Source organism: Myxocyprinus asiaticus, chromosome 47 (assembly GCF_019703515.2).
Source record: "Myxocyprinus asiaticus isolate MX2 ecotype Aquarium Trade chromosome 47, UBuf_Myxa_2, whole genome shotgun sequence".
Classification (NCBI taxonomy): Eukaryota; Metazoa; Chordata; class Actinopteri; order Cypriniformes; family Catostomidae; genus Myxocyprinus; species Myxocyprinus asiaticus.
In genome coordinates, this window is record NC_059390.1 from 26,142,003 (window position 1) to 26,166,024 (window position 24,022).

Below are 24,022 nucleotides of genomic sequence, written 5' to 3' on the forward strand. Positions count from 1 at the left end.
AGGTCCTAGAGTCTGGAGGAAGGGTGGAGAAGCTCATAGCCCAAGTTGCTTGAAGTCCAGTGTTAAGTTTCCACAGTCTGTGATGATTTGGGGTGCATTGTCATCTGTTGGTGTTGGTCCATTGTGTTTTTTGAAAACCAAAGTCACTGCACCCGTTTACCAAGAAATTTTGGAGCACTTCATGCTTCCTTCTGCTGACCAGCTTTTTAAAGATGCTGATTTCATTTTCCAGCAGGATTTGGCACCTGCCCACACTGCCAAAAGCACCAAAAGTTGGTTAAATGACCATGGTGTTGGTGTGCTTGACTGGCCAGCAAACTCCCCAGACCTGAACCCCATAGAGAATCTATGGTGTATTGTCAAGAGGAAAATGAGAAACAAGAGACCAAAAAATGCAGATGAGCTGAAGGCCACTGTCAAAGAAACCTGGGCTTCCATACCACCTTAGCAGTGCCTCAAACTGATCACCTCCATGCCATGCCAAAATGAGCCCCTACCAAGTATTGAGTATATATATAGTAAATGAACATACTTTCCAGAAGGCCAACAATTCACTAAAAATGTTTTTTTTATTGGTCTTATGATGTATTCTAATTTGTTGAGATAGTGAATTGGTGGGTTTTTGTTAAATGTGAGCCAAAATCATCACAATTAAAAGAACCAAAGACTTAAACTACTTCAGTCTGTGTGCATTGAATTTATTTAATACACGAGTTTCACAATTTGAGTTGAATTACTGAAATAAATGAACTTTTCCAAGACATTCTAATTTATTGAGATGCACCTGTATATTGTGCATCCTGACACCATTATAAAAACTCATTTAGAGGTTTCTGAACCTCATGATATTCCTCAGCAGAACATTTGTTCAGTGCTTTCTCCACTTCTGCATCACACAGTTTTATTTTCTCATATACTTGTTTATCATTCTGTACTTTCCTCTTCATGTGTGTGACTGTGAAGACAGCTGTTCAGTCACAGAAACAAAAACCTGACAGGGGTGAATGACATTTAATAAGCAATAATTACCTAATGTGCCTCTTTTTATTGAATTTGATATTCTTTACGAAGGCATGTACAGATTTAATAATATATTGTCCAGTCCTGTCAAGATCTGCTCACCTGAAAGTCTGCATGTCGTACATTATGCACACTCCTCTTCCGCCACATTTCTTATATAACCATTTCAGACAGGCAGAGTCCATAAGAGTGCCAATTGGAGCTGGGATACCACCTTTAATAGAATAAAAGATGTTTAATAGAAAGAATAAAAGTGCTGTTTTGCCTTAGACAGTTTCCTCCTGTCTAATGGGTGTTTCTTTGCAAGAACAAGCAGCAAAGGAGACCAGACAAAAGTCTGGCTCTATGAGTCTACAGAATTTAATGTATTAATAATCTAAATATTGATGGAATAGTGCTGTATGTTTAGTGAACTCACACATGACTCTTAAAACAAGCATTAACATGCCCACTGAGTGAGACTTCAGCTCGGGCTCCACACTCCTGGAAGAACATATGCCCATCAAATTTTTTTAAATGCATTTCATGCATAAAAAATAATTTTTTGTAAAATAATGTAATCTTCTATTGCATTTCAGATACATAAAATCTGCACAAAATTATTTAAACATTAATTTCCGACTGCAGCTTCAGTGCTATTCTAGGCATATCAGGCTAGAATGTGGAGTAAACAAATTATGATTAACCAACTAACCAACCAACCAGCCATAATATGATGGAAAGTGAAAAAGAACCTCAGAAAGATGATAAAGAGGGGAGTGCTACACAGACAGTACACAAAGAAGCTGAGAGACGTGAGATGTAGAACATTCTAGAGCAGCTTCTCTCTCGTGAACACTGTCCAAGCACTGCAGAGGAGTTCCCCTCACACAGACCTGAGCTCTGGACACATGAACAACAGTGGAAAGTCTTAGGAGACAAAAAAAAAAAAAAAAACTTCAATGACTTTGTTCTTGATTTACCAATGTGTTAAATATTTGAAGTTCCATATTATGCAAGTGAACAATTGTACCATGCTGCACTGCCAGAAATCACAGGTACAGTTTTGATTCAGGCTGATAAGATGCATACTTCACAGGAAGAAAGCAACGGATTTGTGCAAGTTTTATGAGGTGAATCTTTGAAAGTTATTCAGTTGTTTTGTTTATATGGTATATGATAAAAGTTGTATTGACATTTGCATTTTTATCATTAGACAAGACAGTTATAAGTTGCAGGGTACAGGAGTATGAAATGCACGAGCAGTTGAAACATGAGCTCATGTGTGTCCCCTGAGCCGAGGTACTGTTTAAATGAGACTGTGTTGCTCGCTGGCCTTTTATTGCAGTAACATGATGGCATGTACCAACAAAACAAACGGTGATGTGCCATTTAAATGTCTCAGATGGCTCTTTAACATGCAAGCAGGCGATTCTTGTCGCCGTCCAAGTTTTTGGGGAAATATTCCTTTAAAATAATCTTGAGTAAAAATTTGCAGTCAAAAACTGAACTCTTTTTTAACAGTTAATCATTTAACATTTGGTGGGAGAGAAGATCATTAGTATATCATAGAGATTTGAGATCAAAGGGACGTTGTTCACCATATTCAGTCTTGTGCCGAGGGTGGAATTACAGCCAGCGTGGCAGGGAGATATATAAGTGACTCCATTCTGTCCACACACTGGGTCCCATAGAGTTTCGGGACACCCACATTCTTCATTGCAGGAAGACAATAAACAGGTACCTATGTCCCAGAAACAAGAACCTGACAGGGGTGAATGACATTTAATATGCATTAATATGACTTCATTGGATCTGCCACATAAACAACATAAAAATAGAAGTTTATTTTTCTTAGCCTCTTGGAAATTTGTTTTTACTTATTTTAAGCATAAATCTCACACATTTTTTATTAGATTTAAACTTAAAAAAGACAAATAAACTTCAATTGAAGATGTATTCTCTGAAAACAAGTCAAAATATCTCATGCAATTTGCTTATCAAGTGAATTTCTTCTTTTTACAATTTAATGAGTATGAAAGGAAATAAAGGCACCCTTGAAAGGACACTGTGACCCCAACAACATCCATATTTTTGCAGCTGAGACCAAAGTTAGGCAGTGTGCAAAGCAATCCAGTGACAGAGGTGAAGAACGCCACTCGAGCAGCTCCCAGCAGACCCAATTTAAATCTCTTCATTATCACACCACTTAGAAAGATACCCAGAGCCACGGATGGCATAGTAGTCACTCCTACAAACACACACACACACAAACACACACACATACACACATAAACTGTCTGTGTAAGGTTGTCATTCCTTTAGCTATCTCTGTAATGCGTGTGTGTTGGTGTTGTTTTGAGGGGGGTCTTTTACAGATGTTTGGGGTTTTTTGGGTAGAGCTCTCGGCAGGAACCAGAAAGGCAAAGCAGCAAGAAGAGTCAGACTGCCGCAACCACAAAACCCAACCACCATGCCCCAACCCAACGAGAGTCCTGAGGGGTGATGGTCACACTCTCTAAAAATGGAGAAAAAAAAAAATATACAGACACAAACAATATATCAATATATCTGTCAGATCACTTTATAAATTATCTGCAGTAATATTTAAAGTTCATAATGTGACAGATTCTATAGGCTGGGATACTATACTCCTTACCATGGTACTACTGTGGTACATGTCCAAACAAACCTCCAAGTGACTTGGATTGGTTTTGATTTGGGAATATACAATTGTATGTAAATAACACTGTCTAAACACTGCCCCAACTCACCTTGATTCACTAAGCCAATGTCCACATAAAGACTGGAACACAGAGATCCAAGCGAGTAACCAAACAGTGGTCCAATCACTCCGATCTTGTGCAAACATCCTATAATCCGATTACCATGGAAGAGAAAGAAATAGTTGACTGAAGACTCTCCATTACATTTTCAAAATATGAATCACACAAGAGACATGGGTAAACTGGTTATATTAAAGGTTTACTTAATTAACAATTAAATCATTAATAATTCATGCAAAAAAAAGCAAAAAAAACAAAAAACAAATCTTGATATTTTGACCCTCCGTACTGAAAATAAAAAATAAAAATACAAATCATCACACTATTAAAAACTACTCGGTTGACTAACACAAAATGGGGGTAATTTCATCAAAACATCATACAGACCAGAAAAGGCATCAACAAGAAGAATAGAACAAGCATATTGTTTCACTCACAGACCAAGTATACTGTATAAACATAAAAATTAAAAGCCATATATTAATGTGAAAGCACACAGTTACATATAAGCTGTAAACAAATGTGGCTTTTCTGTCACATTTTGTGGTTGTAACTTCGTGAAACAAAGACAGTATAAAAAAACAGCAGATGCTCACGATTAAAACGAGCCCAAATACAATATATAATGCAAATGTGACGCTCCTGTTCTACCCACTCCATACAGGACTCGAACTGGCATCTCCGGCATGGGAGGCAGGTGCGCTAACAAGGAGCCTAAAGGCTACAGCCCCAGCGTCAGTCGCTAGTGCACCTCTTGAGGTCAAGAGAGTGAGGTTTATACACATTGCACAGCTATCCATCAGCTGGCTCCCGTTCCACTCACCCCCCTAAACCTCAATCCCATCCAGGTCACGGCACCATTGTGACACTCCTGTTCTATCTGCTCCGTACGGGACTCGAACAGGCATCTCCGGCATGGGAGGTGGGTGCACAAACAAGGAGGATAAAGGCTACAGCCCCTAGAGTCAGTCGCTAGTGCACCTCTTGAGGTCAGGAGAGTGAGGTTTATACACATTGCACACCTATCTATCAGCTGGCTCCCGTTACACAAAGATATTGACATACTATTGGAGGACATGCGAAGTGACCTCAGTTCAGTCATAACTACTGTCGGAATGAATTTAAGGTGTTGTAATGGATATGACAAGTCAGTAGGTTTGATGCAAGTATGAAGACTTGCTGCTGCTAGAACAAACACAGACATTCTGCATCAAGCATGTAGGACATGCTGCTGCTGCTGCATAATTAGACACTGTGTGTACAATCCCCTTGAAGAAGAACTAGACAGGTGGTGCTGGGGAGGAAGAGGGTTTCAGATATAAAACTCTCAATGTGCGATGCAGTGAAACTGGCTTATCTACAAGCAACGGAGGCAATTTAAATGTTAGACAAAGAGAGAGTACGCAAGTTGACTGGCTAACAGCTTAAATGTCCAATAGACCTATCAGATTGTGCCATGTAGAGTTTCATGACTGAACTCTAGTTACAAAGCAGACCAGTCACAGCTGTGTTTGTCAGATGTGATGTATAGTTACATTTTTGGTGAGGTTCACATAAGGTTATAGCAGTGGCTACACTGTAACAGCTGTAACCGTGCTGAGCCTATGGCATAGGGTCGTATAAATCAGCCTTTAGGATTAAACAGGCTGTAGTTTCCTGCTTTGCCTTTCAGATTTTGTAATTTGTAATATGTAAATGCCCTCTTCACCTATAAAATAAGCCACAGCATTTTGTAGTGAACTCCGGAATTTCTGTCACTTAAAAAAAACACACAAAAATTTTTTTTTTGCAAAGATTCACAAAACAAGCTGTTATGAAATATGCCACTCAAACACTCAGTCTGAAACTTTCAGGGACCTTAAAATATAAACTTTTGCAAATTGTTTGTAATGTTGGGATCTTTTTTTTTTTTTTTTAAAAAAAGGGAAATACAAAAAATGAAACATGGTAGAGGCTAATGTTAAATGAAAACAGAAACAGGGCATTAGCCTGCCCACATGCCTCAACACATACTTAATACATGCTTGTATCATTCACAGCACCCTATGCACTTAAGTACTTGTTCAAACAACTCAAAGCATCTTATGTATGTAACATATGCTTAAACACTCACAGTATTTTATGCATTTAACACATGCTTAAATCACTCAAAGCATTTTATGCATTTTTAACCAGGCTTTAAGGGCATGTATAACAGTTTAACACAATACAATTCTCATTACACATGTTCACTTAATTGAAAAACACTCTGGGCTATAAATCATTAAATAAGAGATGATTATCCCTTACAAGCCGGAGCATTCAAATTTGGGAACAATTATTCCCATGATTCCTGTCTCAATATCTTTGCCGTCTAATCACCAATTTTATTTCTGAAAACTGCCAGATACTCATGACAATATAAGCTAAAAGCACATATGATTGGTTAAGGGGTTACTGGGCGTGAATAATAAATGTATCGTCATCAGCGTCATCCTCCATTTGCCTGAGCGGAGCCAGAGAGGATACCCCGGGAAATTACCTCAAGTGTTGGACTTACTGCTTCAAATTGAAAACTGAGGCGATCTTTCGAGGTAAGACAAGCTATTGAACATGTGTTGTCAATATTGTCAATTGAAAGTCAAAATGTTTTAGTTACAAAGCATTTATTTGTAGGAGTAACGCTAGTTATTTCTGGATAAAATTACATGACCGTCGGTGTTCATCGGACAGGCAGCAAGCCTCTATTTTTAAGCAAATTTCTGTGAAACTTGCTAAATAAACATTAGCTAGCAACACTATGTACATTTTTAGCTAAATATCAATAACTTTGTTGGCCAGTTTTGTTGCTTGTGAAAAATCTGCCTGAAGTAATATGAGGCAGAGAGCAGACGCTGTTCAGACCTGCCTGGAAACTGACCTGCTAGTTAGATAAGTTATCTAGCTTGTTGATTTTCCCATGTAATAAAAGAAATGGTAGATATCTTTCTATAATTTAGCAGATAGCCTTACCCATCCATCACACAGACATGATTTTAGATTGTGTGTAGCTTCCTGTTCACAAGGAAAGTGTGAGAGGGCTGTCTGCAGTTGGACATTCTGGTTAGTCTACAAGCCTTTGGTGACTGCAAGCCTTTGTACTTTTTTTCTGTTGTAGAGATGGATAGAGACTATGGCTCCCTGCTCAGCACCCTCAAGAGGAGGAGGCAGCTGACTGCTGATGAGCTTAGGTTCATAGCAGAGGAGGACATGGCTCATGAGGGCATGAGCACACAGGAGGAAGATCTGCTGGACCAGGAACAACTGCAGGAAGACCCGGACCACGAGGAGATGGAGGATGAGACGAAACCTGATCCCCAGCCAAGACCATCAACTGGGTATGTATGAATGTGTATGTATTGTTTGTTTCTATTTCTCATATGAATGATACTCACAGTAACACTAACACTGTTACTCTTATTATTTTGGGTATGGCTAGCCATTCTCGCACAGGTCCCAAGTCAGCTAGAAAGTGTAAACGCTTCCCTGACTCTGTTTCTTATCCCTCGTACTCTGACATCGATTCACATGCACCAAAACCTCTCCCATTTAAGCCTAGCCATCCATTTGGTATTGACTTAGGTAGCATGCGCCAGGCTGTGCAGTCAACCTCCAATATGATCTTGTGAGAAATTTACTTTTTCATACTGTTTTTACTCAGGCTGTAGTTGTTGAGATATGCAGCTATCTTAACCATCAGGGGTGGCAGCTCGTCCTAAACTGTCCGTTATATTCCAGCTACCAAGGAGCTTGGATGGAGGTGACCCCTGATGAATTTTACAAATTTCTTGGGTTGCTTATTTACATCGGGTTTTCAATTCTCCCTGATTCCCATCATCATTGGGGAACCAAGTCACTTCAGGGCTCATGGGCGAGGGGATTTATGTCACGTGACTGCTACAAGGCTCTTTTAGCAGCTCTACATGTTGTAGACCCTACCACAGATGATAATCAGGATCGCCTTAGGAAGTTGCGTTATCTTATGGACCACTTCAAACAAAAATGCCAGCAGCTCTTTCAGCCTAACCAAAATCTCGCATTTGATGAATGTATGGTCAAGTCTAAAGCTCGGTCAGGATTTAAACAATACACGAAGGGCAAGCCTACTCAGTGGGGTTTTAAATTATGGGTAATTGCAACATCAGACTCGGGTTATACTCTCAACTTTAATGTTTACACAGGTAGTCATGATGGGCATGTCACTGACTTGGCCACCAAAGTAGTTGAATCGTTACTGCAGCCATTCAAAGACCAGGGCCACAATGTTTGGTTTGACAACATTTACACATCCCCAGCTCTTATGGTTAAGTTGTTAGAAATGGGAACTAATGCCTGTGGGACATGCAGGGTGAATCGTAAACTGTTTCCTGCAAAATTTAAAGACATCAAAAGATAGGAATGCAAGACACCTCGTGGGGATATGAGGTGGTGTAGGATTGAGGGGAATATACTTGTAATTCAGTGGAAGGACACGCATGCAGTTACATGCCTTTCCAATTTCCACAATGCAAATGGCTCAACCAGAATTACTAGGTTTGTAAAAAATGATGGCGACTGGACAAAAGAAGTAGCACTCCAGCCCACTGTCATCAGCGATTATAACTAAAACATGGGCGGTGCTGATAGGTCAGACCAAATGATAAAATCTTACGACATCCTACAAAAAAACTCAGAAGTGGTGGAAGACTCTTTTTTTCTACTTCATAGACATTGCCGTCGTCAACAGTTTCATATTGTTTAAGGAATGGCAACACATTCATGCGGCACCAGGGGATGAGCATAGACCGGTGAACTTAACCCAGATAGATATCAGAGAAAACCTGGCTCGTCAACTGGGAGGTATCGATATTCACGCAAGTTTCCCTTTGCATACACTAAAGCCTGTAGTCCCTCCTTCGTCATCACTCCACACAGCCCATGTCCCTAAATTTGAAGAGTCCTCTAAGAGATGTTGGCTATGCTATTGGAAAAGTAGGACTGAAAATAAAACTAAAGTAGCTTGTTGCGTGCCAGAATGTAATGGCAAAAGACTTTGCTTGGTTCGCGATACGAACTGTTTTCAGTCTTGGCACTCAGCTGAGTGTGACCAGTTACGCGGAGAGGCCTCGGTTGGGCTATGTTTACTGGTGTTGTTGTCCTCCCCCTCCCCTTTTTTCTCCCTCTCTTCTCTCCACAGGTATTACAGTTGTTGAGTATTTATGAATTTATATATATATATTCTGTTCCTGCACTCTTTATTAAAATATATATTTACTGTAGATAGTTCGAAAGTTTGATTTTGTATGTTTTGCTGTGTAATTCGTGTGTAATTCTAATGTTCAAATTAAATAAAGTGTGTGTTTTATTGAACACATAAAATGTATATTTCAGTGTTTGTGTCGTTCAATTTCAGATGCAATCTCAATTTATTATTACAGTTGCTCAAAAGGAGTATTTGAGGAGTGATCATGTGAAATGTATCTTAACATTCTGAATGTTTGTTTTATTCTGTTTACCCACTAATCACTAGAATGGTCATAACTTTTAAACAATAGATTATATTTCTAATCTGTCTGCTATTCTACACTGCCCACAAAAGTATTTATATTTCATACACTCTAGCTTGTAATTAAAATGGTTGAAAATGCAGTTGTCTGATGAAGTATGGTGGCCGGAGAAGATTTTTGTAAAAATTGCTGTGTGAAATCTTATTGATAAAGGATGATTAGCCTTAAATAATCATTCAAATATTTATATCATTTGAAAGCCCAAGTTATTCTCTTCAATATGGTATATACAGTTCAGGTGTATGATGTTATATGAATATGAATATAATATGAATTTGGATATGAATATCATATTCTGGCACAGAATGGAATTTTTGGAATTTGGGGCTCAGGCTTTAAAGGGTTAATACTAAATTATAAAATACCCAGTCATCACATGTATGCAAAAACATGGCCAAACTCCACATATGCATCCATCAAAAAGAATCCATAACAAACACTTAATTTTAACATATGACTCTTTTGAACACTTATTTAATGCAGTTTAACAACATTTTGTGTAAAATATTTACCCAAAGAACTCTCAAACGATTACAAAAACGGGAACTCTCCTGCACAACGCATGTTTCTCACATTTTTAACGAGAGAGTACCGGAAAGCGGGTGTTGAAAAACTCTTAAAGGGGTCATGTCCAATTTATGACTAGAGTTAAATTACGTGAAAGTTCTCCACTTGGCTACATACATGTACTCTACAAGGACATAGTTCTTCATAATGTGGCCCTTAAGAGCCAAGGCATCTACACAGTTATTTAAATAAAAATGATCTGTGTTATTTGGATTGTAAAATTAAATCATCCTTTAGCTATGGGATTACTTTTCTGGCAATCGCTTTTAACATTTATTCCTAATTACTAGAATCTATTTTTATGTTACTAGTACTATAAATATTCTATTAGTGACAAGAATCCTTTTAAATTTTACTAGTGTTAATTCATTAGCTACTATTACTTATTCCAATAGACCCTAGTATCTATTCAGTAGTGCATAGTACATATTGTTTATTCTAGTAATGACAAGTAACAATATTATTATTTTTTTTTTTTTACTGGTGACAAATAGAAAAACATTTCATTGAATTCTATGGGGTCTGTGGTTCAGATACCAACTATTCAGTTTTGACTAGTATGTATTCCAATAGTGACTAGTATTTGTATTCTTTAGATACTAGTATTTATTCATTAGATAATAGTTGTTCTTCCAATAGAGACTAATAACTCAGGTTACTCAGACTACTAATTTAATGTCTTAAATTGGTGTAACATGGCATAATTGTCAAGATCATAAGGCCCAATTGTCACAGTCTCTCCCCCATATTCTTCAAGGACTCTTATTTTGAAGTTTTCCCCTGCACTACATTTCCCAGATTCCACTGCCCTCATCACTTCCACCTGTTTCCAATCCTCCTCACCTGTCCTCCATTTCATCATTAATTCCTTTTTGTATAAATACCCTCCTGTTTTGTTCAGTCCTTGAAGTGTTATGTTTAATGGTTACAATGAGTGTTATTTGTTTGTTCCATGCCAGTGTTTATTATTAAAGTACTTAAAGTATCTATCTACTCCTGTGTCTCCTCTCCAAGAACCAATGTTACACCAAAATAAGTATATTTTACAAAGACAAATCAGAGTCTTCACAATGCAATGATGGAGTGGAGAGAAATAATATCAAGGAGGAAAATAAAGATGGAGTGAAAGGAAGTCTATTAGATGGAGGGATCAATAATTATGTTTAAAAACCTAAAATTGGTGTGGGACTTGTGTGCGTGGGAGCAGGAGAAAGAAATGACTCGCAGAATATTTTGTTTCACAAAATATAAATATGTAAAACATAAAATAGATGTTACTCAAATTTACTGAATGCATTTAAGGGACAGGCAGAATGTTATTCGTGTATTGCGCAAGAGCAACACAAAAATAAACAATTTATAGGTGCAGGGTTAGTGGCTTATTCATACAAATTCTTCCTTGTGCTCCATGAAGCGGAAAGTCTCTAAGTGCTATACTGTATGTTAACACTTTATTAAAGAAAGGTACAAAAAAAAAAAAACTTTGAAACCAACCAAAGGTCAATCAAATATTTGGCAATGTTAGAGTGTTTTTCTCTCTGTTTTAGTTTTTTTGTTTTTCCAGGTGGGAATTGAAAAAAAAAAAAAAAATTGCCTATGATACCAGAGCAGGACAGAATCTTAGAAGAGTGGGAGTGAAAAAATCACGTAGACCTCTCTACCTGCAGGCTTTTGCGGGCAGGAGCGGGACAAAATATTACATATTTTCTGCATGAGTGGGACAGAATCTCACGGGAGCGGGTCTGAAAAATCCATTCCACACAGACCTCTACTTTAGAATATAATTTAGGTCCAGTATTTCATGAACACCCGCAGCGCGATTTTGGGGAGCTGATGTGGAGGAAGATATTTGAGAAGAGAGAGCGCCTGTGGTACATTAACAGCAGCCACATGATCACTGCTAGGGACACCACCAGGCTTCTTTATGGGCACTAAAAACCTATGCATTGCACTAAAATATCTCTTATTACCGTCCTCGCTCGTGACGTCTCTGACTCTCTGGTTTGCAGCAGCTGCTTCTTGAGTGTGTCGTTGCTTTCGGCCAGTGACAAAAATAGAAAAATACTTCACATATCTGGTGCTGTTTTGTGATTGGTTGGGCGGTCTACAGCCCACTCTCAATGTCTGCAACACACAGCCTGCCCCGATATTGCTTTTAACCAATGCAAAAATTGGAAAAAAGTCTTTTATTTAAAACCGCGTTTCCCAAATGTTTAATTGGGTGGGCATGACTCACGTTTGGGTGGGCTCAGCCCACCCCTGCCCATGCCTACATCCAGCCCGATAGACACTATAAAAAGTAAAAGTACAAGTTTAATAAATAAATAAGTACAATTTTACAATAAGTAATAGTAACATGGAATAAATACTATTGGAAAAAAGTACTAGTATCTGATGAATACGTATGACTGCTGTATCTAATGAATAGTTACTAGTAGGCTTAAAAAAGATACTAGTTGTCACCACTGGAATACATCCAAGTCAGAAGTGAACAGTTGATATCTGAAACACAGATATCCCAAAAATTTTAATGGCAATAATTTGCAATTTGTTAGCAGTTATAGTGAAATAGTCATTACTGGTATAGTGACTAGTAGCAAAGGAATAAGTACTAATATCTAATGAATAATAATAATAATAATAATAATAATAATAATAATAAAACATTTGAGTTACTATTGTTAAACTTACTGGTAACTAAAAAAAGTACTAGTAACATAAAAATAATTTAAACTAATAAATAACTTGCCATAGCCATAATATTTTCTAGGTGAATCAACTTGATTACATATGTAATTCCTGTGTTTGGATTTTCTCTATGTAAACAGCACATTTCTGGTATTCTTTACCAGGTATCTGGTCGTGAAATAATTATTTGACATAACTTGACAGGCACAGACAAGGCTAATACAAATTTTATCACACTAGTTCTGTGTTAACATGTATAATGTTTTGGACTAGTGGCTATATTTTCAAAACCGTCTATATTTTATTGTTTCCTTACATACAGTGCTTTGCCCCATAGACTTTCATTGTCACTGCAACACAGTTTTTGTTTTAACAAACTTTATACAATTTTATGTTACTCACTGGCCCATGAGGAAGTGTGGTAGCACCACTAACAGCATTCTGGCAGCCATCAGCAGGGCTGCTCCAATCATCTTGGGCCTATGAAATTTAGCACCAAAGTAGCTTAACACAGTAATAACCAACAGATTACCTGCAAACAAATCTGACTCTCAATATTTACTGGATTAGTTCACCTATAATTAAAAATTCTGATACATGCTGTTATTTTTCTATATTTCTATTAAATATAGCACGAGTCATATGGACTACTTTTATGGTGCATCTTTTACAGCTTGATAGCCATAGTTACTGTAAAATGTCACATAACAGCATCAGTCGTCTGGCTCACTGGTATAAGTGTTCATCTAATGTGTGTTGCTTTCAGAATGAACCCTCATTTCTCATCAGTGTTCGACACATCTCAACTCACCCATTTCAAAGCTGCCATCGATGATGCCAACTGTTGAGCTTGGGATCTCAAACCATCTCTTAATCTGAGTGATGGTGCTTTTGGTGTAACTTGCCATCAGGGATTTGGAGAAATAAGCAAAGGCGAGCGCTGTAATGAATATCTTTCCAACACAAAGGGCAGAAGTAAAAACATTTAAAGGATTAGTTCACCCAAAAATAAAAATCTTTATTTACTTGACTTCATGACGTTTTAAACTTGTTTGCTATATTTTTCCAGTGAAACACAATAGAATCAGTTTTTGAAGAATCGTTAAATAGCTCTTGCAAAACAATGTTTGGCGCACAGCAAATAGTGGCCATGGCTGTTAAGCTCTAAAAGGAAAAAAAAAAAATACTGTATATATAAATAATAATAATAATAATAAGAAACACCATTAGAACAGTCCATATGAATTGTACGCTATTCAAAATCTTAGGAAAGCTGCGGGTGTTATATCGTCCGACCGTGGGGTGTACAGACAATGTGAATGTGTCCTGCTGTCCTAGGTTCGAGTCCGTAGTGTGTATATATATATATATATATATATATATATATATATATACACACACACCGGTCAAAAGTTTTGAAACACTTGACTGAAATGTTTCTAGTGATCTTAAAAATCTTTTGATCTGAAGGCGTATACTTAAATGTTTGAAATTAGTTTTGTAGACAAAAATATAATTGTGCCACCATATTAATTTATTTCATTATAAAACTAAAATTTAATTAAAAAAAAAAGCTTTTGAAATTGATGACTTGGACCGAATAATTAAGAAAAGCAGCCAATATGTTCCCAACATAGATGGGAACTCCTTCAATACTGTTTAAAAAGCATCCCAGGGTGATACCTCAAGAAGTTGGTTGAGAAAATGTCAAGAGTACATTTCTGCAAATTCTAGGCAAAGGGTGACTACTTTGAAGATGCTAAAATATAACACAGTTTTGATTTATTTTGGATTTTGTTTAGTCACAACATAATTCCCATAGTTCCATTTATGTTATTCCATAGTTTTGATGACTTTACTATTATTCTAAAATTTGAAAAATAAAAAAATAAAAAATATTAATAATTATAATTATAATAGAGTGCTTCAAAACTTTTGACCGGTAGTGTATATATACACTATATATATTTAAGCAATATAGTGAAATTTAAAAAAATTAGGAAAAACTGAGTATGGTCACAAAAAACACATTTGTGCATGGATCTACTTTCTTATGCGACAGATCAGAATCTGCCATTGCTGGTTCAAGACAAATGATGTGTCCAAGCCAGGGGCGGACTGGCCATCGAGAGAACTGGGACTTTTCCCAAAGGGCCAGCCATGAAAGGGGCCAAATGGGCCACGATAAGCTGAAATGGGCCGCCACGTTATGCAGAACAGGCCACAAAACGGCACTGCGATATGCCGAAGGGGGCAGCGATATGCAGAAAAGGACAGCGACACCCCCCCCACCTCAACAACTTTTGGGCCAGATTTCCCCCCCACCCCCGCTAAACAACTTTTGGGCCAGTTTCTATGTAAAATCCTGGGCCAATTTCTTTCCCAGTAAGCCCCTGGTCCAAGCCTTTGTTAGTAATTCAAAAATTTCAATTTAAAACTAAAATCACGGCTTGGGCTGTTTTGAACAAGTTATTGGAGAAACAAGGATGTGTGTGTTTGTGTGAGAGAGAGAGAGAGAGAGAAAGAGAGAGATGGAGCGTGTGCTATCACCTGTTGATGATGCTGTAGTCTGTTAGTCAGCTTTCTGAAGATAATTTCATTTTGGTCAAATTCATCCTGTTTTCTCAGTGGAAAAATAGCCATCCAAGCAGGGGTATACCTCCCTATTTCACGGTAGCAGGTGCGCAAGAGTCATTCACTATAGAAACTGCAATCTCCTCAACCATTTTGTCCTCTCCAATGTGGAAACTCCAGTAAGAAGTAAGCACCTTGAGTTTGTGTAATTAATCAGTCTGTTGTGTCTCTCAGCTTTGATAAGCCTTAATGCTGAAGTTGTTAGTTTAAAGCCATTTAAAGCTATTTCCTAGCTTTAGTAGTGTAGTAGTAATACAAGCGATCACGATGTGCTGTTGAATATAAACACTAAAAGACGCTGACTCACTTCACGTCAACCAACTGGCTTATACTACACACAAAAATTGTCTTTTGCCTCCACGTGCTGGGTAAAATATGTAATGTCACAATATTAAATGTAAAGATACAGATGGCTCTTAATACATCTGCACTGCTCTTACACTTTAGTTTAGAACAGCACGAACACAAGCAGAGTGATACACACAGTGAAGTGTCCGAGTGCTGATGGTATGAGACCATCAGTACTCATGGAATGTCTCTCGTCCAATCAGATTCGAGGACCGGAACTAACTGTTGTATATATATATGTTTCTGACAAGTTATTGGATAAACAAGGATGGATGTGTGTGTGTGTGTATGTGTATGTGTGTGTGTGAGAGAGAGAGAGAGAGAGAGAGAGAGAGAGAGAGAGAGAGACGGAGCCTGTGCGATCACCTGTTGCCACTCCCAAGCAAAGAAGCTGTCAGCTTTCTGAAGATCAGCTTTCTCAGTGGGAAAATAGCCGTCCAAGCGGGGGTATTCCTCTCTATTTCACGGTAGCCAGTGCGCTAGAGTCATTCACTATAGAAACCGCAATGTCCTCTGCCATTTTAAACAGTATGTATCCAATGTGGAAACTCCGGTAAGAGGTAAGCGCCTTGAGTTCTGTAATCAATCAGTCTGTTGTGTCTCTTGGCTGTGATGAACCGTAATGCTGAAGTTGTTCGTTTAAAGCTGTTTAAAGCTATTTCCTAGCTTTAGTAACATAGTAGCGATCACAGAGCACTGTTGTATGTAAACAGTGGCTGACGCGGATTCACTTCACGTCACCAACTGGCTCATATTACACATAAAAATGATCTTTTGCCACCACCTGCTGGCTAACATATGTAATGTAAAAAAAGACAAACAGTAGCTCTTAACACATATGTACTGCTCTTACACTTTAGTTTAGAAAGGCACGAACACAAGCGGAGTGATACACACACAGTGAAGACACAAGTTTGTTAAGTTTAGAAAGCAGAATTTTCCCCCACTCATCCATTATGTAGGTCTTCAGCTGCACAATTGTACCGGGTCTTCATTGCCATATGGTGTGCTCCATAATGCGCTACACATTCTCAATTGGAGACAGGTCAGGACTGCAGGCAGGCTAGTCTAGCACCCACACTCTCTGCTCACACAGCCATGTTACTTGTAATCCGGTCAGTATGTGGTTTAAAGTTGTCTTTCTGGAAAATGCAGGAATGTCCCTGGAAAAGATGGTGCTGGATGGCAGTATATGTTGCTCCAAAATTTGTACATATCTGTCTGCATTCATGGTGTTCTCACAGATGTGGAAGTTACCCATGCCATGGGCACTGACACACCCCTGGCCCATACAGACACTGGCTTTTGAACCTGATACTAATAACAGCTAGGATGGTCCTTTTACTCCTTGGCCTGGATAACACAATGCCTGTGTTTTTCAAAAACGTTTTGAAATTTGGACTCTTTGGACCAAAAAAAAAAACCAAAAAACAAAAAACACACAGTTCCACTGTTCTGCTTTCCATCTAAGATGAGACCGAGTTCAGAGAAGTCGGCAGCGCTTCAGGACAGTGTTGATGTATGAAATCAATATCAATATTTCAGAAATCAATATTTGGTGGAATAACGTCTTGGTTACTGATGTAACCTCTGTTCCCTGATGGAGGGAACGAGACATTGTGTCAATGTAGTGACACTAGGGGTTCGCGCTTGAGAGCCCCAATCACCTTTGCTTTATTCAGAAAAGGTCAATGAGAACTGGTGAGCGGAATTTTCATGCCGCTCTCCGTCCCGGACATATGGGTATAAAAAGAGATGGCGTGCATCACTCATTCAGATTTGTGCTGAGGAGCTGAGAGAGAGTCCCGGCCATATCAGCGGTTGGTTCAGTGCTGCAGCAGGAGGGACACAACGTCTCATTCTCTCCATTAAGGAACAGGTGTTACATCAGTAACCAAGATGTTCCCTGTCTGTCACTCACTCAATGTTGTGTCGATGTAGTGACACTAGGGGATCCTATAGGAGACACCGCAGGCGCTGAACCATGTCACAAGGTACGGAGGAGCAGACACGGGCAAGCTGCTGCGTGTCTCGCAATGAGCGCTCGACCACATCGTGACCTTTCAGTGAGTTATGTAAGGCATCTCCCTGGTTCCGTTAAGGGTGGGAGGAGGCACTTACCCAAGTAGGCTACAGGCGGTGGCCCTTCCTGATTTTGTATTAAGCAATTTCCCGCTGAGCACCTGCTAGAATAGTGCTGGGAAAGTGCTCTTCCCTCTCCAGGAGGGAAAGCACTACGGAGACCACATCCTACCTTCTGCTGCCCTCCAAAACAGAAAAAAGAGCTGCTCCGAGTATCTAAAGCTCTGTGTGCGGTCCAGATAGATGTGCAGGGCGTGAACTGGACACAGCAAGGACAAAGCCAGGTCTTCCTCCTCTGCAGGTTCACCACCTGAAGGGAGTGGTGGGAACATTGGGCACATAACAGGGCCGGGGTCTAAAGATCACGTGAGAGTGTGCTGGCCCGAACTTCAGGCATTTGCTGGTGACAGAGAGCACCCAGAGGTCCCCTTATAGAGGTGAGTGCCACCAGGGGGGCCGTCTTCAGTGACAAAGTGCTGAGCTCGGCCTGCTCCAGGGGCTCAAAGGGGGCACTCTGTAGGGCAGACAGAACCACAGAGAGATCCCAAGAGGGAATCAGGCTCGGCCTAGGAGGATTCAATCTCCAAGCACCCCTGAGGAACCTGGTTATCAGGTCATGCTGCCATGAGGGTCTCCCATCCAGTGTATCGTGATATGCTGTTATAGCAGCTATGTACATTTTCAGGGTGGAGGGAGACAGCCGTCTCTCCATCCCCTCCTGTAAGAAGGACAACACAGACCCGACCGCGCATCTCTGTGGATCTTCCCCATGGGAAGAACACCAATTTGCGAAGAGACGCCACTTCAGAGCGTACAGCCACCTCGTGGAAGGGGCTCTGGCCTGAGTGATCATGTCTATCACCGCTGGCGGAAGGCCTGCTAGGTCTTCTGCATCCCGTCCAGGAGCCAGACATGGAGGTTCCAGAGGTCTGGCCGAGGGTGCCGGAGCGTGCCCTGCCCCTGAGTGAGAAGGTCCTGCCTCAGGGGAATGCACCAAGGAGGGGCAACTGCCAGGAGCATCAGGTCTGAGAATCAAGTCTGGTTGGGCCAGTATGGCACAACCATCAGGACATGCTGCCCATCCTCCCTGACTTTGCACAATGTCTGTGCAAGGAGGCTCACTGGGGGAAACGCGTGCTTGCGCAGCCCCCGAGGCCAGCTGTGCCCCAAGGCATCTGTGCTGAGGGGAGCCTCAGACAGGGAGTACCAAAGGGGGCAATGAGAGGACTCTTGGGAGGTGAACAGGTCCACCTGCGCCTCCACGAATCTCTCCCAAATTAGCTGTACTGCGTGGGGGTGGAGTCTCCACTTTCCACGGATCGTTACATGTTGTGAGAGCACATCTGCTGCATGGTTGAGGACGCCCGGGAGGTGAGTGGCTCGCAGAGACTTCAACATCTGCTGACTCCAAAGGAGGAGGCGAGTTGCGACATGCGACGTGAGCGTACGCTGCCCTGGCGGTTTATGTACGCCATGGCCGCTGTGTTGTCCATCCGGACCAACGAGTGCTTGCCCTGAATCAACAGCTGAAGCCTCCGCAGGGCAAGCAATACTGCCAGCAACTCTAGGCAGTTGATGTGCCACTGCAGGCGGGTCCCTGTCCAAAGCCCCGATACTGCCTGCCCATTGCACATTTACACCCCAGCCCGAATTCAATCTCTGCCCATAGAAATGCCAGATCTGACCAATCGTCACACGCTGGGTGCCGTGGCGCCATGCCCACCTCGGGACTCGAGTCCATAGCCAGTGCTGGAGCGGTCTCATATGCATCAACCCGAGGGGGAGTACCACCGCCGAGGATGCCATATGCCCTAGGAGCCTCTGAAATTGTTTCAGTGGCACCGCTACCTTCTGCCTGAAGGTTTTCAGGCAGGCCAGCACTGAATGTGCACGCTTATTCGTAAGACGTGCCATCATGGTGCCATCAGTCAGTCGAGGTGCTGAAGCACAAGGTCCCTGTGCGCACACAATAGATCTCGCGAGTGAGCTAGGATCAGCCAGTCGTCGAGATAATTGATAACCTCCCTTAGCGGGGTCAGGGCTGCCTCTGCGACTTTGGTAAAGATGCGAGGAGACAGGAACAGACCGAAAGGGAGGACCTTGTACTGGTATGCTTGTCCCTTGAAGGCAAACCAAAGAAAGGGTCTGTGTCAAGGAAGGATCGATACATGAAAGTACGCGTCCTTCAGGTCGATGGCCACGAACCAATCCTGATGTCGTACTGACGCCAGGATGTGCTTCTGTGTCAACATCTTGAACGGAAGCCTGTGTAAGGCCTTGTTCAAGGCACTCAGATCCAGAATTGGGCGCAACACCCCCCCCCCCCAACCCCCCCTTTGGGCACGATAAAATAAGGGCTGTATAAGCCCTTGTGCGACTCGGCTTCCGCCCGAAGCTCGACATATCCCTTAGCCGCTCCGCCATCAAGGGTAGTCAGGGTGGACGAGCCCGCGAAGCGTGTACGGGCAGAGAAAGGCACCTTCCACGACTTCATGAGCTCCCCGTGCACTTCTGGGAAGGAGGGCACCGGGGCGGAGCGTGACCGTGAGTCATGTTCCGAGCGCAGAAACCAATCATTCAGCCGCGAACACTCAGGGCAGGGCGGAGGGTTCCACTCAAGACCGTCTGCATCGCTCGTGAACTCTACCGGGCAGAACGAGCATGCTGGATGATGGGAGGACTGCAGGGACTGAGCCGGTGGAAACAATCCCATATCCACATCCAGATTGCCCACGGTGCTCGCCGACCCAGCCATCTGAGTTTCAACCCAGGACGGACCGGGTCAGGAAGCAGCCGTGGTGGCTCTCTGCTTCACAAAGAAGGAAGAGAGCCGCGACCGCAACATTCTCATGGGCATGTTCTCACAGTGATAAAATGACCCCTCCACAAAAGCTGCCTCGGCATGCTGGTGACCCAAGCACTCGAGACAGATTTCGTGGCCATCCGGTGGAGAGAGATAACAGCCACACCCAGTAGCACAATGGCGAAAGGATATCTTTAAAAAGACACCAATCGTTTGTGTGAGCTCTTTTAGAGAAAACATACTCTTTTGAATATACTCTTTTTTTACACCTGTGGACTCAGCCACCGAAGCACCCAGGGGGATGCACAACACTCGATCGTGCGAGGGTGACTGCTGATACGCGCCGTAATTTTAGCAGCAAATAGCGAGGTGACGGGACGAACACACATATGCGCTCGGCTCCGAAGAACAAGTCTGAATGAGTGGTGCACGGCATCTCTTTTTATACCCGTATGTCCGGGGTGGAGAGTGGCATGCAAATTCCACTCACCAAATTTCATTGGCCTTTTCTGAATAAAGCAAAGGTGATTGGGGATCTCAAGAGTGAACCCCTAGTGTCACTACATTGACACAACACGAGTGAGTGACAGACAGGGAACCCTGATTTTCAGTCACAGCTTTCATGCATCTTGGCATGCTCTCTACCAGTCTTTCCCATTGCTGTTGGGTGACTTTCTGCCACTCCTGGCACAAAAATATAAGCAGCTCGGCTTTGTTTGATGACTTGTGGCCTTCCATCTTCCTCTTGATCACATTCCAGAGTTTTTCAATGGGGTTCAGGTCTAGAGATTGGGCTGGTCGTGACAGGGTCTTGATCCGGTGGTCCTCCATTCACACTTTGATTGACCTGGCTGTTTGGCATGGAGAATTTTCCTGCTGGAAAACCAATCCTCAGAGTTGGGGAACATTGTCAGAGCAGAAGGAAGCAAGTTTTCTTCCAGGATAACCTTAACGTGGCTTGATTCATGCGTCCTTCACAAAGACCCCCAGATCATCACCGATTGTCCACCTGGTCATCTAATGGTTTGACGGAGACCTGGAAACGCCTTCAAGCCACAGTGTCTCACACCCACTGTGAAATTTGGTGGAGGATCGGTGATGATCTGGGAGTGCTTTGGCAAGGCTGGAATCGGGCTCCTTCTTTTACTGATTATTCTGATAGATGACTGACTATTGCTTTGGTCTGTGACTTGTTTCAAGCTACTGTAATTATAGCCAGCATTTGAGAAGGGACCACCACTGTGAAATGTGGTGGAGGATCGGTGATGATCTGGGAGTGCTTCAGCAAGGCTGGAATCGGGCTCCTTCTTGTACTGATTATTCTGATGTAAAGTGGAAGAAAATGTATTTAGACTGAAAGTTTTCTGATATATGGGTCTTTGATAATGAATTGAAATGGTTCAATATATAGTGGTCATGGGTACTTGATATATGTTACATTTTATGTTTTCACTGCAAATGCTGGAATTGCCATTGTAGCTCTGTGATTGGCCAAAATGCTCCATTCAACTTCTCTGAAACCCTCTACTTTTCCCTGTGGAACACGGATGCTTGACCTCTGGCCTACTTTCTGTAAGATCTAAGTTTCTGTATTCTGAATTTTAGAATACTGAATTCTATATTGAATTTTTTAATATTGAATATCTTCTTCAGCTGCAATTTTTTGAGGTGATTATAAATCTGAATATTTACAGCTAATTTCACCTCTAAAACATTCAGAACACAAAATCTGCTGTTTAAAAATACAAATCTATAAAATACCCCACAAAAACAATTGGGAAATTCAATTTTGTAAAATGCCACATGTCTAAAATTCAAATTCACAAAATTCAAATTCACATTTTTTTGTCTTTTATTTAGCTCCTTAAACTTCAGGGGCAGGATGTGGAGTGAACTGAATAGGTAAGTCCACTGGTTCATTGTCAGTAACATCCACAACAGGTGCAGGTGCAATGGATCATGTGAGGAGAAAAGCAAGCCAGTTCTTCCCATCAGACAACAGGTAAGTGTAGTACCTGTGTAAGTGTAAGTGTAACAGGTAAGACAAGGACTAAGTTTTCGCATGATTTGAAGATGTTTGTAAAATCTTGAATGTGCTTTTTGTTGGAATGCACATACGCACCCAATCTCCCTTTTTGAAGTCAGGAGTACGAACTATTTGTCTAGAGTCCATGTAGGTTTTCATTTTTCTTTGTTGAGATGAAACACTCTGACTCAGCACACGAGCATCCTTGCAAGTGATGGGAGGAGAAAGGACATTAAGATGAGTGTGCATCTTTCTGCCATAAAGCAACTCAAAGAGAAACAGTCACGAGGAAGAATGCGATGTGGAAAGGTAAAATTAAAGAAAGTCAGTGACCACTGGTTTCCACAGCTTTTCATTCAGAACAGCAAACAGAATGCAACTTTTGAGCATGTGATGGACCCTTTCAATGGCTCCTTTCATGTACAGTGAAATGTGCAAACTCAGCTGATTTGAACTGGCATCCATTGCCAGACACAATATAGCGTGGGTTGCAATATAACAGGTTGCAGTGGCACAGCAGAGGGGCTAGCAGAATTGTCAGAGGACAGGCAAATTTGACAGTTCTTGATTTGCTCTTTGACCAAACAATCAATATCTGGCCACCAGTACAGTTAACTGATGCTCTATTTTGTGCGCACAATTCCTTGATGGCCTTCGTGTGCCAACTTCACCAAAATTTGATGCAGCGAGACATGAACAACAAGATGTGAACCTCTGAATACATAGTCCTTTTGCACACTCATTTCATCACGTATTTGAAAATATGGACGCAGAACTGTATCCACAGCAGCTGAAGAGGAAGACCACCCGTAAGCAATTTGTGTGCATAACGCACTCTGTTCAGAACAGGGTGCAGAGGCAGAAACAAACTCAGCAGGAGACATAGCTGACATTTCGAAGACAAAAATGCAATGAATTCAGGTTTGGCATCAGAGAAGTCCTCATTAGAAGCAGGGGGAGGCAGAAGGGTGGTAAGTCACATCGTAATTAAAGCACAACAATTGCGCTGCCCAGCATTCTGGCGCAGTCAGTGCCTTTAGAAGTCAGGAGCACAGTTAAAGCTTGGTGATCTGTACGCAGAAAAAATTTACAGCCCCACAATTAAGTTCACCATTTTTTAACAGCCCAGACACATACAATGGCTTCCTTTTCTACCGTTGAGTACTTGTGTTCATAGGGTCTCATGTCCTTGTGAATCTGAGCGAGTACAGCACCCAACCCGTAGTCACAAGCATCAGTCAATACCAAAGTAGGAAAGTCTGGGTGAAATAATGTCAACGCAGGTCTCTGGACTACCAACTGTTTAACAGCACCGAAGCTTTGCTGAGCCTCGTCCGACCATTTGAACTCTGTGCCTTTTTGGATGCAAGCACATACCGGCTGAACTACCATGGCAAAATTAGGCATGAATTTGTTGTTCCATGATAACAGTCCAATGAAGGAACGGAGCTGGTGCACATCTTTTGGAGCCGGGGCATGTAGAATTGCACCGAGATAATCCTCATCAGGTTGAATTCCATGTGCA

General features: G+C 41.4%; 1 pseudogene; it reads right to left on the reverse strand.

The window, feature by feature from the left end:
- Positions 1-850: 850 nt before the first annotated feature.
- On the reverse strand, positions 851-20,423 carry LOC127436623 (solute carrier organic anion transporter family member 1C1-like; annotated as a pseudogene).
- Positions 20,424-24,022: the final 3,599 nt, after the last annotated feature.